The sequence below is a fragment of the Chlorocebus sabaeus genome, chromosome 15 (assembly GCF_047675955.1).
Source record: "Chlorocebus sabaeus isolate Y175 chromosome 15, mChlSab1.0.hap1, whole genome shotgun sequence".
Taxonomy (NCBI): Eukaryota; Metazoa; Chordata; class Mammalia; order Primates; family Cercopithecidae; genus Chlorocebus; species Chlorocebus sabaeus.
Genome location: NC_132918.1, coordinates 85,979,224 through 85,990,492, shown reverse-complemented (window position 1 = coordinate 85,990,492; position 11,269 = coordinate 85,979,224). Strand labels below are relative to the sequence as shown.

At 38.6% G+C, this 11,269-nt stretch overlaps 1 long non-coding RNA gene across 1 annotated transcript; it reads right to left on the bottom strand.

The window, feature by feature from the left end:
• Window positions 1-3,714: 3,714 nt before the first annotated feature.
• LOC140713553 (uncharacterized) lies at window positions 3,715-6,217 on the bottom strand. Its single transcript, XR_012095664.1, has 3 exons — window positions 6,135-6,217; window positions 5,550-5,614; window positions 3,715-3,807 (listed from the first exon to the last, which is right to left on the bottom strand). It is a non-coding gene; the product is annotated as an uncharacterized lncRNA (long non-coding RNA).
• Window positions 6,218-11,269: the final 5,052 nt, after the last annotated feature.

Here is an 11,269-nt window from a genome sequence, read left to right as displayed (position 1 = left end):
TCTCCATAAGGGAGTATTTCAGCAAACAAAATAGAAGTTTTGCACCTTTTGTCAATCCACCCTCTACATGGTGCCACTTCTACCTATTTGTCTAAGCAGTCACAAGCCTATCCAGATTTAAGGAGAAGGAATAGAGACTCCCACTGGAGAGTCAACACTTTTGAAGTTAACACATTTTAAAAACCACAACAGTTGAATTCTAGAGAGGAGAAGAAAACCTCATTTTTATGGAAGTGATAAATAAATCTCCCGAATTTTCTCAGCAAAATACATTACGCATTAACTATTGAAACACTTCTTGGGGAGGGGACGTGGAATGAGGATGAGAGAAAGAACTAGCGACTTGATAAGAGGGATCAAAAAGTCTGAAAGGCCACTTAGGTTGAGAAGTCAGTGAGCAAAGAATAGAGATTTTGAGATTCTTTGGGAATTAAGAAAAATAGCGACGTAAGGAAAAACACTTAGAATAATTCATTTATCAAATTCATGGCAAAAATACCAGAGGCAAAGTTAAAATATGAACACAAACTATGGAAAATATATAACAATGAGCTGACAATTTAATAGTAAGCGATGTTACAAATTAATAAGACCAATGACTCAAGATAAAAGAACACAGTGTTCTAATAATGAATATTAGGTATAAGCCTGGAGCACTACATGAAAACCTAAAACACTTTCTACTGCGAATATTGGGATAGATTTTAAAATAATAACACAGAAAGTAGGTTTTTTTCTATGTTTAAGGCTGTATTTTGTTAATTAGTTTAATATTGTCTTATGACTATCTACAAAACATACAGCATAAATTTGATAGCCTTTAATAATGTTTGCAGTTGACGTCAAGAATATATATGAGTTTCAATATAAGCATTGATTAACGTGTGCTTTGTCATAGGAAATTCTATGAGGAAATGTAGAATAGTTTTTATATTGAGGGAAAAAAAAGAAAAACTTATCAATGTTATACAAAAATGTGTTTTAAATGATTTCAATTTATTAAACTACCAATAAATCTGAATATACACACTGGTCATTGCTGCATTTATAAACTCATAACCTCAGGTTTCGCTTTGAATAGCAGAATGCAGAGGAACCATCCGTTCCCAAATGCTGCTCTCTCTTTATCCCAGCAGGTGGGCTTCAGGCTTTTCTATACACGCAGTTATTGCTGGACAAATCTTTCCCCCTCTCTCTAAGAAATTCACCCCTCCCTTGAGCCACAGTTCTTTATGATGAGATGACTCATTAAGCTTTTTTCTCAGCAGGGAGCTGACACCCAATTAATGAGCTGACACTGTTCTGAGTCTGCTCTCACTAGTGCAATAAGGCTCTGTTTACAAACACAGGCTGTTGTGCGTGTTAGGGTGAGCAGGTTAAAACCTCCCTGCTGGGCCAGTTTGTTCAGAATCCTAAGGGTTCTTTAAACAATGTCTGTGTGCCTTGCACATCAGACATACTGCTTTCAGCAGGATGCAGGTCACCCTAATGACAATACCCTGTTTGGCGGGAAAGGGACCAATGGACCCAGCTTTTGGACTACAAATAATACAAATAGTAAAAATCTTATTACAAAGTGACTTTCAATACTATCTAACAGTAGATAATTTTTATCTTTAAGATAAAATTTTAGGTTTACAAACTTTTATTTTCGACGGAAAATTGTTGTTAAATCCAGACTCTATCTGTGTTTTCCTCCCTCCACCTAAAATTCCACCTGCCTTTCTTCAATTGGGAAAACTCCTAATGAATCTCAGGCCCCGCTAAAATATCATTTCCTCTGTGAAGTCTCTTTTGAATTTCTCAGGGAGGGGTAACACTCTGTACAGGGTCCTCATAAGAGTTTTTAAAGCCTCTATAATAGCACAGTAGCATTCGTTACACTAACTCTGTCTTTTTTTTTTTTTTTTTTTTTTTTTTTTTTTTTGAGACGGAGTCTCGCTCTGTCACCCAGGCTGGAGTGCGGTGGCGCGATCTGGGCTCACTGCAAGCTCCGCCTCCCGGGTTCCCGCCATTCTCCTGCCTCAGCCTCCCGAGTAGCTGGGACTACAGGCGCCGCCACCTCGCCCAGCTAATTTTTTGTATTTTTTTTAGTAGAGACGGGGTTTCACCGTGTTGGCCAATGGTCTCGATCTCCTGACCTCGTGATCCTCCCGCCTGGGCCTCCCAAAGTGTAGGGATTACAGGCGTGAGCCACTGCCCTGGGCCACTAACTCTGTTATATTTCTTCTCTTTCTCTAAAGGAGAAGGATCTAAAGTATGTAGACATCGTACAGTGTACGACACATAGTAGATGCTGACTTAGGCTTCCAATTCTCTGCCTATGGGCTACTTATAGCTGTGTTCTATACCTATAGGTGTCATTTTACATCTAAAGAACCTATTGGTTACGAAAATCATATCTCTTTCTGTACAATTAGAACCTCCTATTTTCCCCCACTTTAATAGTGAACCACACAATCCCAGACACTGTGCTAGTCATGGGCAATCACAAGGTGAACAACTTACAGCCCATTTTCTCAAGGATCTCATAATCTCATATATAAATAATGGTGATTTACCTACTCTGTACCACTTCTGAGTATTAGGGTTTGGATCCAACAGGCATTTATTTGGAGATGGAGATAAACAATGTAGAAAAAAATAATTACGCATATTGCTTTCATTGAGCAAAAATAATTTTTTTTACTAAAGAAGACTTGAAGGTTAAAATTATATTATTGCAAGTAAAGAGAAAGCAATCTGTTTCCTTGTCAAAAATTCTGATACTGACAGAGTGCAAACAGAGGTTCGCAGGTATTCGGCCGTCTCCCAACGATGCTTCCTCAGTGCCAAACTTCCCATTTAAAGTACTCATTCTAATTCAACAAAGCCTGAAGGTAAAGAAGGCATAGGAATAATGACAAAGCTCAAAACTATAAAATTAAAAATCTCACTTGCCTCACTAAAGGAAGGTGGATACAGGGCTTCCAAAGCATGAGGGAGCACACTCACTGTATGGATATTGGCATTTACACCCCACCCCCCGACCCCCACCCCACAGACACACTTTTTCAGAAAGGCATTTTCAGTTCACTGTCTTCTCTAGAAACTCAGAGAAAACAGCAAAAGCAAGACAAAATGGGGATAAAATTTATTTTACAATGAAGTAATTATGAATTCCAATTAAAACCACAATGCCTACTGAGTGCATACTGTGAACTAGAAATCAGTCTAAATGCTTTCTGCTAATTAATTGAGAACCCATACACAGCTCCCTAAAATAAGTGTCGCAGCCCTAATAGACGCATCCAATGATCCTTTGATTAAGGCAAGATCCCGTGTCAGATCCCTGTTCCACTCAGATTCTTCTTAGAATAAAAGATGAATAAAAAGAAGAGCTTTCTTGTTGTTGTAGTTGTTGTTTGCTCATTTGCTTTTTGTCTCTGACTTAGTGTCTTTGTTGAAAAAGACTTTTGGAAGTAAAATGCTGAGAAGGAAGAGGAAACAAACTTCAGACCTTAATAAGGAAAATCTGTAACCATAAGAATTATAAGTGGCAAAATCTTATTCATTCTTAGTTTGTTGTAAAGCATGGCTACCCATATTTTGCCATACTTCATCTTCAGTCATACCTGCATGGATATTTTGCTAACCTGAAAGGCACTCTGTGGACCAGACATTCAGGAGGCCTACGTTTTGCCACTCATTAGATATACTTACCTGTGTCACTTGAATCTTTAATTTTCTCTAATTTTATTAATTATGTTCTTCAGTTTCCAGAATAGCAGGCAACATACTGCTGGGTGTGTTCTTTTTCATTTGAATCTGCAAGAATTCATGATGGTCATAATGTGTATGTTATTTGTGGGTAATGAAAAAACAAATATACAAGCGTTTATATTTTCATATATGCCTTCTGCAAAAATGTAAGTATATAGAAGATTTCAGTCAGTGTTAATGATTGAAACACAAAGATCTATCAATCATGATTATCATCATATCACAAAATTCATTATGCTTTTGATATGCTTGGAACTATGTGTATTTTATTGTATCATCCTTGCAAGAACTCTGTAAGGTTATTAATATCCTTACTTATGCCGAAGGGGATTGAGACTTTGAAAAGTTAAACATCTTGGCCAAGTTCCTAATAACTAATAAGTGACAGAGTAACTAATAAGTGACAGAGTAACTAATAAGTGACAGAGTCGGAGTTTGAATCCAGATATACCTAAGCTTAAGGTTCACATTTTTAATAATTACAGATTTCCTTCTCCCCTGAGTGATGGAATTTCCTTAAAGATAGATATGTAGGCACTTGTATCTAGTCCCAAGCAATGTTGTAAATGTTCTAATAGATATCCGAAAGGAAGTAATAATTGCTCTCTAGCTAAGAGGAGGATAATGGACCTGTTTTTGAAGAATGAGTAGATTTTCAGACAGGGAAGCAAACATAAATTACGTAGGCCAAGGCAAAGAAATGTAGAGAATGGTTAGACTTTGAGAATTTAAATTGTGGATAGAGAATTGCTAAGGCCTGTGAATGGTGGAAGTGAAAGCTGAGGTTTGAAAAAGAGATTCGAGCTAGATTATAAAGATTCATGAACACTATATACAGAAATCAGGATTTCACATTTTCCTGAACAGTTCCTGAATACAACTATCAAACTTAATGAAAACTTTAGTAAATAATAAAAGCAGGTTTAGTAAATATCAAAGGCAGGTTCTGTAGTCCTTTTTGCTTTCAACTTTTCTACCACCATCACATCACATCAGCCAACTTACTTAATATTGCCAGGATATGATTCCTATGTTTTAATTCATCTGTAACCTACTTAGAAACTGACACATTATCAAATGAAACATGGTCTTATATGATAGGGATCTGTGAATGGTACAGAAAATATGTAAGAGTTGAATAATCCATATGTAGGAGTGACACTTGGAGGGAAGTAGATCATGGAAATATGCATAGTGGTGAAGAGCATGAGCACTAGAGTTGGGTCCAAGTACTAATAAACCTAATAACCTCAAACTTTGTGTGATCCTGAAGACATGATTTACCTTTTAGTTTATTCTTAAGTAGTGACAGCAATGAAAGTAAAATGAATGATCAATAAATATTGATTAGCCAAAGATTCTGAGAGGATAGAAATTGATGATAGTCATTCAGGAAAGGCAATGGAAGAACAGGAAATAAGACACAGGTACAGGTATGTCCCATGCTAGGAATAACTAGAATGCGTATAGAAGTTGAGAAATCCAGGTAAATTTGAGTTGGATATGCCAGAATCATATTTGAGGCAGCATGGTACAATGGAAAAAACACTGGATTCCTCACTAGGCCACTTTGACAGTCTTCTATATTGAGCACTTAACCACTCTTCTGAAACAATTTTTTAAATCCATAAAACATGTTTAATTGTTCAGAAGCACATAGGAGAATGTTTAGCGTGAAAAATTCGATATGTATTATTAGGACGTCCATCTTTCACAGAGCTATATGGCAATTTTATTGTATCTATGACTTGCACATGTACAACCCAATACTGTATTGGAAGACTCACCTGGTTCTAACAACTAAGCATTGGGATAATGTCCTCCCACATAATTTGTGATAAAGAACTCTTTCCTACAAAACAGGTTCAAAAATGTTATACTTGAATATAAAAGCATACTACCAAATAAACAGATTTAGGGTAAAGAAAGCAGTAAAGTTTCTGTTAACCCCTCTTAGATCTAAAATTCCCAGAGCCACAATGTATACATTATATTAAAGAATTTTTAAAATCTTGGGGGAAATAATCTTTCTTAACTTTGTTTAATTCAGACCTTCCCACACTTATTTGACCACTGAACCATTTTTATCGTGAAATATTTGTTAATAGTCAATGGAACTGTGGCACCTAGGGTTCTACTTTGGTTAATAATACAGGTTAGAGCTGTAGTAAACTGAAGACTTGACTAGGGCTGGAGGATCATTTTTCACATGGCTGTTGGCAGGAGGTCTCAGTTTTTCATCACATGAACTTCTCCACAAGGCCGCCTAAATGTCCTCATGACATGACAACTGGCTTTTTCCATGGTAAGTGATCCCAAAGAGATAGAAAGGCGAAAGCCCCAATGTTTTTTGTGACAGTCTCAAAAATTACCCAGATGGTCACTTCTGGCATATTCCGTTTGTTTCAAGTGACTCACTAAGTCCAGCGCACCTTCCAGGGGAGAGATATTAAGCTCCATCTCTAAAAGGAAAGAATGTCAGAGAAGTAATTAACAGATCTTAAATTCACTCTATATTGGCCTTTTCAGTGTAGGGAGGGAAGCTCCGCAACTTGCTTACTTGATATATTAGCCTGTTCTTATGCTACTAATGAAGACATACCCAAGACTGGGTAATTTATACAGAAAAAGAGGTCTCACATGGCTAAGGAAGCCTCATAATCATTGTGGAAGGCAAAAGAGGAGAAATGCACATCTTACATGGAGGCAGGCAAGAGAGAGCATGTGCAAGGGAGCTCCCTTTTATAAAACCATCAGATCTTGTGAGACTTATTCACTATCATGGGAACAGCACAGTAAAAAGCTGCCCCAGTGATTCAATTACCTCCCAATGGGTCCTTCCCATGACACATGGGGGTTATTACAATTCAAGGTGAGATTTGGGTAGGGACACAGAGCCAAACCATATCATTCGACTCCTGGCCCCTTCCAAATCTCATGTCCTCACATTTCAAAACCAATCATGCCTTCCCGATAATCCCCCAAATCTTAACTAACTCCTGCATTTACTCAAAAGTCCAACTCCCAGGTCTAATCTGAGACAAGGCAAGTCCCTTTTGCCTATGAGCCTGTAAAATCAAAAGCAAGTTATTTACTTCCTGGATACAATGGAGGCACAGGCATTGGGTAAATATGTCCATTTCAAATGGGAGAAATTGACCAAAATGAAGGGGCTACAGGCCTCATACAAGTCTGAAATCCAGAGGGGCTGTCAAATCTTAAAGCTCCAGTATAATCTCCTTTGACTTCACGTCTCATATCTAGGTGACATTGATGCCAGAGGTGCATTCCCATGGCCTTGAGAAACTCCACTCCTGTGGCTTCGTGGGGCTCAGCCTCCTTCCTTGCTGCCTTTGTGGGCTGGCATTGAGTGTCTGTGGTTTTTCCAGGTGCACAGTGTGAGCTGTCAATGGATCTACCATTCCGGGATCTGGAGGATGGTTGCCCTCTTCTCACAACTCCACTACACAGTGCCCCACTGGGGACTCTGTGTGGGGGCTCCAACCCCACATATTCCTTCTGCATTACCCTAGCAGAGATTCTCAACAAGAGCCCCGCCTCTGCAGAAAACTTCTGCCTGGACATCCAGGTGTTTCCATACATTCTCTGAAACCTGGGCAGAGGTTCCTAAACCTCAATTATTGACTTCTGTGCACCCACATGCCCAACACCATCTGGATGCTGCCAAGACTTGGGGCTTGCATTGTCAGAAGCAATGGCCTGGGCTATATGTTGGCCCCATTTAGCTACAGCTGGAGCAGGTGGGACCCAGGACACTAAGTCTCAAGACTGCACACAGCAGAGATCCTTGGACCTGGCCCAGGAAACCATTTTTTTCCCTCATAGGTCTCTGAGCCTGTGATTGGAGGGGTTCCGGTCACTGACATGCCCTGGAGACATTTTCCCCATTGTCTTGGTGATTAGCATTTGGCTCCTCATTACTTATGCAAATTTCTGATGCCAGCTTGAATTTCTCCTCAGAAAATTGGCTTTTCCTTTCTACTACATTTTCACTCTGCAAATTTTTCAAACTTTTATGTTCTGCTCCCTTTTGAACACTTTACTACTTAGAAATTTCTTCCCCCAGATACCCTAAATCATGTCTCTCAAGTTCAAAGTTTCACAGATCTCTAAGGCAGGGACAAAATGCCACCAGTCTATTTACATAGCAAGAGTGATCTTTACTCCAGCTTCCAACAAGTTCCTTATCTCCATCTGAGACCACCTCAGCCTGGACTTTACTGTCCATATCACTATCAGCATTTTGGTTAAAGCCATTCAACATGTCTCTATGAAGTCTCAAACTGTCCCACACCATTCTGTCTTCTGAGTCCTTCAAGTCTCTAGGAAATTTCAAACTTTCCCACACCATTCTGTCTTCTGAGTCCTTCAAGTCTCTAGGAAGTTCCAAACTTTTCCACATTTTCCCATCTTCTGAGCCCTCCAAATTCTCCCAATCTCTGTCTGTTACCCAGTTCCAGTTGCTTTCACATTTTCGGATATCTTTACAGCAGCACCCCACTACCCAGTTACTGTATTAGACTGTTTTTACACTGCTAATAAAGACATACTTGAGACTGGGTAATTTTTAGAGAAAAAGAGATTTCATGGACTCACAGTTCTGCATGGATGAGGAAGCCTCACAATCACAGCAAAAGGCGAAAGAGGAGAAAGGCACATCTTACAGGGTGGCAGGCAAGAAAGAGCATGTGCAGGGGATCTCCCTTTTATAAACCATCAGATATCATGAGACTTATTCCCTATCATGAGATCATCACAGGAAAAGCCTGCACCCATAATTCAGTTACCTCCCAAAGGGTCCCTCCTACAACACATGGGGATTATTACAATTCAAGGTGAGATGTGGGTGGTGATACAGAGCCAAGCCATACCACTCAGTTACCTCCTTGTTTCCCCTGCATCCTTAATGTTTCACTGTAGAAATCCCAGGTCTTCCTCAAAATGGTGTTTAAATCCATTTTTTGTCTAGATGATTATTAATTTAGAAAACATTCCAAGTAAATATTATATGCATCCCTTATCTGCACAGAGTAATTATTTTGTGAATTCTGGTTAAGTTTCACTGAGAAAGACTTCTTTCATTTAAATACTCTAGGAAATATAATGTGAGGGACCTAGTTATGTTTAATAATAATTGTACTAGCCATGAGTTCTCCAAATTCTGAGACAATTGAGAAATGCAGAAAGTGTGATTTAAGAATGGCTCCATATGTTAAACCTTGAAACTGCAAAACATTCCCTGGGCAAGATTAGGCTCTTATATTTAGATAACATTGCAGCGATAACAACTTGACTTTTACTTTAGCAGGAATATTAGCTATTTCTGTATGTTTTTTTAAAAAATGTAAGTAAAATGGGACTTTTAATACAAGAAACATGACAGACTCAGACATTCTGGATTTTGGTATCGATCGCATGAACTTGGGAAAATTATACCACCCTCATTAGCCTGGTAATTTTCTGTAAAAACAAAATAAATATATTGCTAAATTAGATGGTCTAAGTGCCATCTGTTGAAAAATGCTTTGGTCTTACTATTCCTCCTTATTTTTAAATGATTTCCTGGCAAAATCTTAATGCTACAAGCTGTTCTGATTTCTAAGGTGACAAATAAAAGACAGATGTTTTAAGTGAACAAAAATACATGTGCTAATACTCAGGAAAAGCTATTTTTTAATTTTTTTTTACCTGTAAAAGATATAATCCAAGTGCTAGACATGATTCTGTGGAAAACATATATGTATTCGTAACATTCATAAAACCCTCTATGTTTATACAAGGTCCACATAAATATTGTTCCTCTTAAAATAAACTATCTGAATAATTGAAATGGCTTATTCCAAATAATCAAGCATGCAGCAAACTACCAGAAGACAGGTGAGTGATGTTTGTTTATTTAAATAAGAAAAAGAGAACCAAATTATGTCACCAGGGATTAAAATAACACATTGCAGGCAATTGTATCTCATAATTCATAACAAAATAAAACAAAAAAGGTGGACTTGGTGGTGGTTCAACGCTAAGGAATTAGGACTGTTTCAGGTCTGTTCCGTTATTGATCTGCTCAATGAAGTCCCATCAGCTGGAATGAAGGGCCTAGAAAATGGGGCTTTGGACACAAGCAAATATATAATGTCCACTGTGCACAGGCATCATGACCAAGTGGCTGCAGTCAGCTAGTAAGACTTGCAACATAGTCTCTGATGAAAACTCATGCTGTATTTTGTACACCTGGGAGAATTTTTTTAAAAACTAGGAGCTTTAAAGAGAGAAGGTGCTGATGTGTGAGCTAGTGTCACTATTACTTCCCATTGTGGGGTGAGCAAGTACTATGGGTGAAGTAACCTTCTCCTCACCAAGCAGACCCTATTGAACCTTTTTACTGTGTGTGGTTTCTTTACCTATGCATCTAAATAAGTTCTATTTTTAGGTTTGATAGATCCTCAATTCTTGTTTTGGGTTCACTGCTTTTATAAAATTTACCCTAAAGTGTCAGACCACCTAAAGACAACTAGAACGATATGAGAATCATGTAGGTGCCTCTCTGTCTTATGTTTAACAAACAAATATTTAACATGTAAATTCTGCCAAGCCTAATGCTAAAATCTTCATGTACGTTGTATTAGTCTGTTTTTTCATTGCTATAAAGAAATATCTGAGAGTGGATAATTTATAAAGAATAGTGGTTTAATTGGCTCATTGTTCCACAAGATGTACAGGAAGCATGATGCTGGCCATTGTCATCTGGGGAAGCCTGGGGAATCCTACAATCATGGCAACAGACAAAGGGGAAGTGGCTCCTCTTACATAGCCAGAGCACGAGTAAGAGAAAGAGGGGAGGTGGCATGTGCTTTTAAACAACCAGGTATTACAAGAACTCACTTCATGAAAACAACACCAAAGGGGAATGGTGTTAAACCATGAGCAACTACCCTCATGATCCAATCACTTCCCCCACCTCCAAAATTAAGGATTACACTTCAAAATAAGATTTGGTTTGGGACACAGATCCAAAACATATCATTTGCCCCTGGCCCCTCCCAAATCTCATGTCTTTCTCACAATGCAAAATACAATCATGTCTTCCCAACATTCCCCCAAAGTGTTGACTCATTTCAGCATTAACTCAAAAGTCCACAGTCTGAAGTCTTATCTGAGACAAGGCTAGGCCCTCCTGCCTATGAGCCTGTAAAATGAAAAACAAGTTAGTTATTGACAGGGTACAATGTGGGTATAGACATTGGGTAAACAAAACTTTGTCAAAAGGGAGAAATTGAAAAAAGAAAGCGGTTACAGGCCCCATGCAACTCTGAAACCCAGACGGGCAGTCATTAAATCTGAAGGCTCCAAAATAATCTTCTTTTATTCCATGTACCACCTCCAGGGAACGCTGGCACAAGGAGTGGGCTCCCAAAGCTTTGGGAAGCTCTGCTTCTGTCTCTGCTTCAGCTCTACTTCAGCCTCCACAGTCACTCTAATGGGCTGC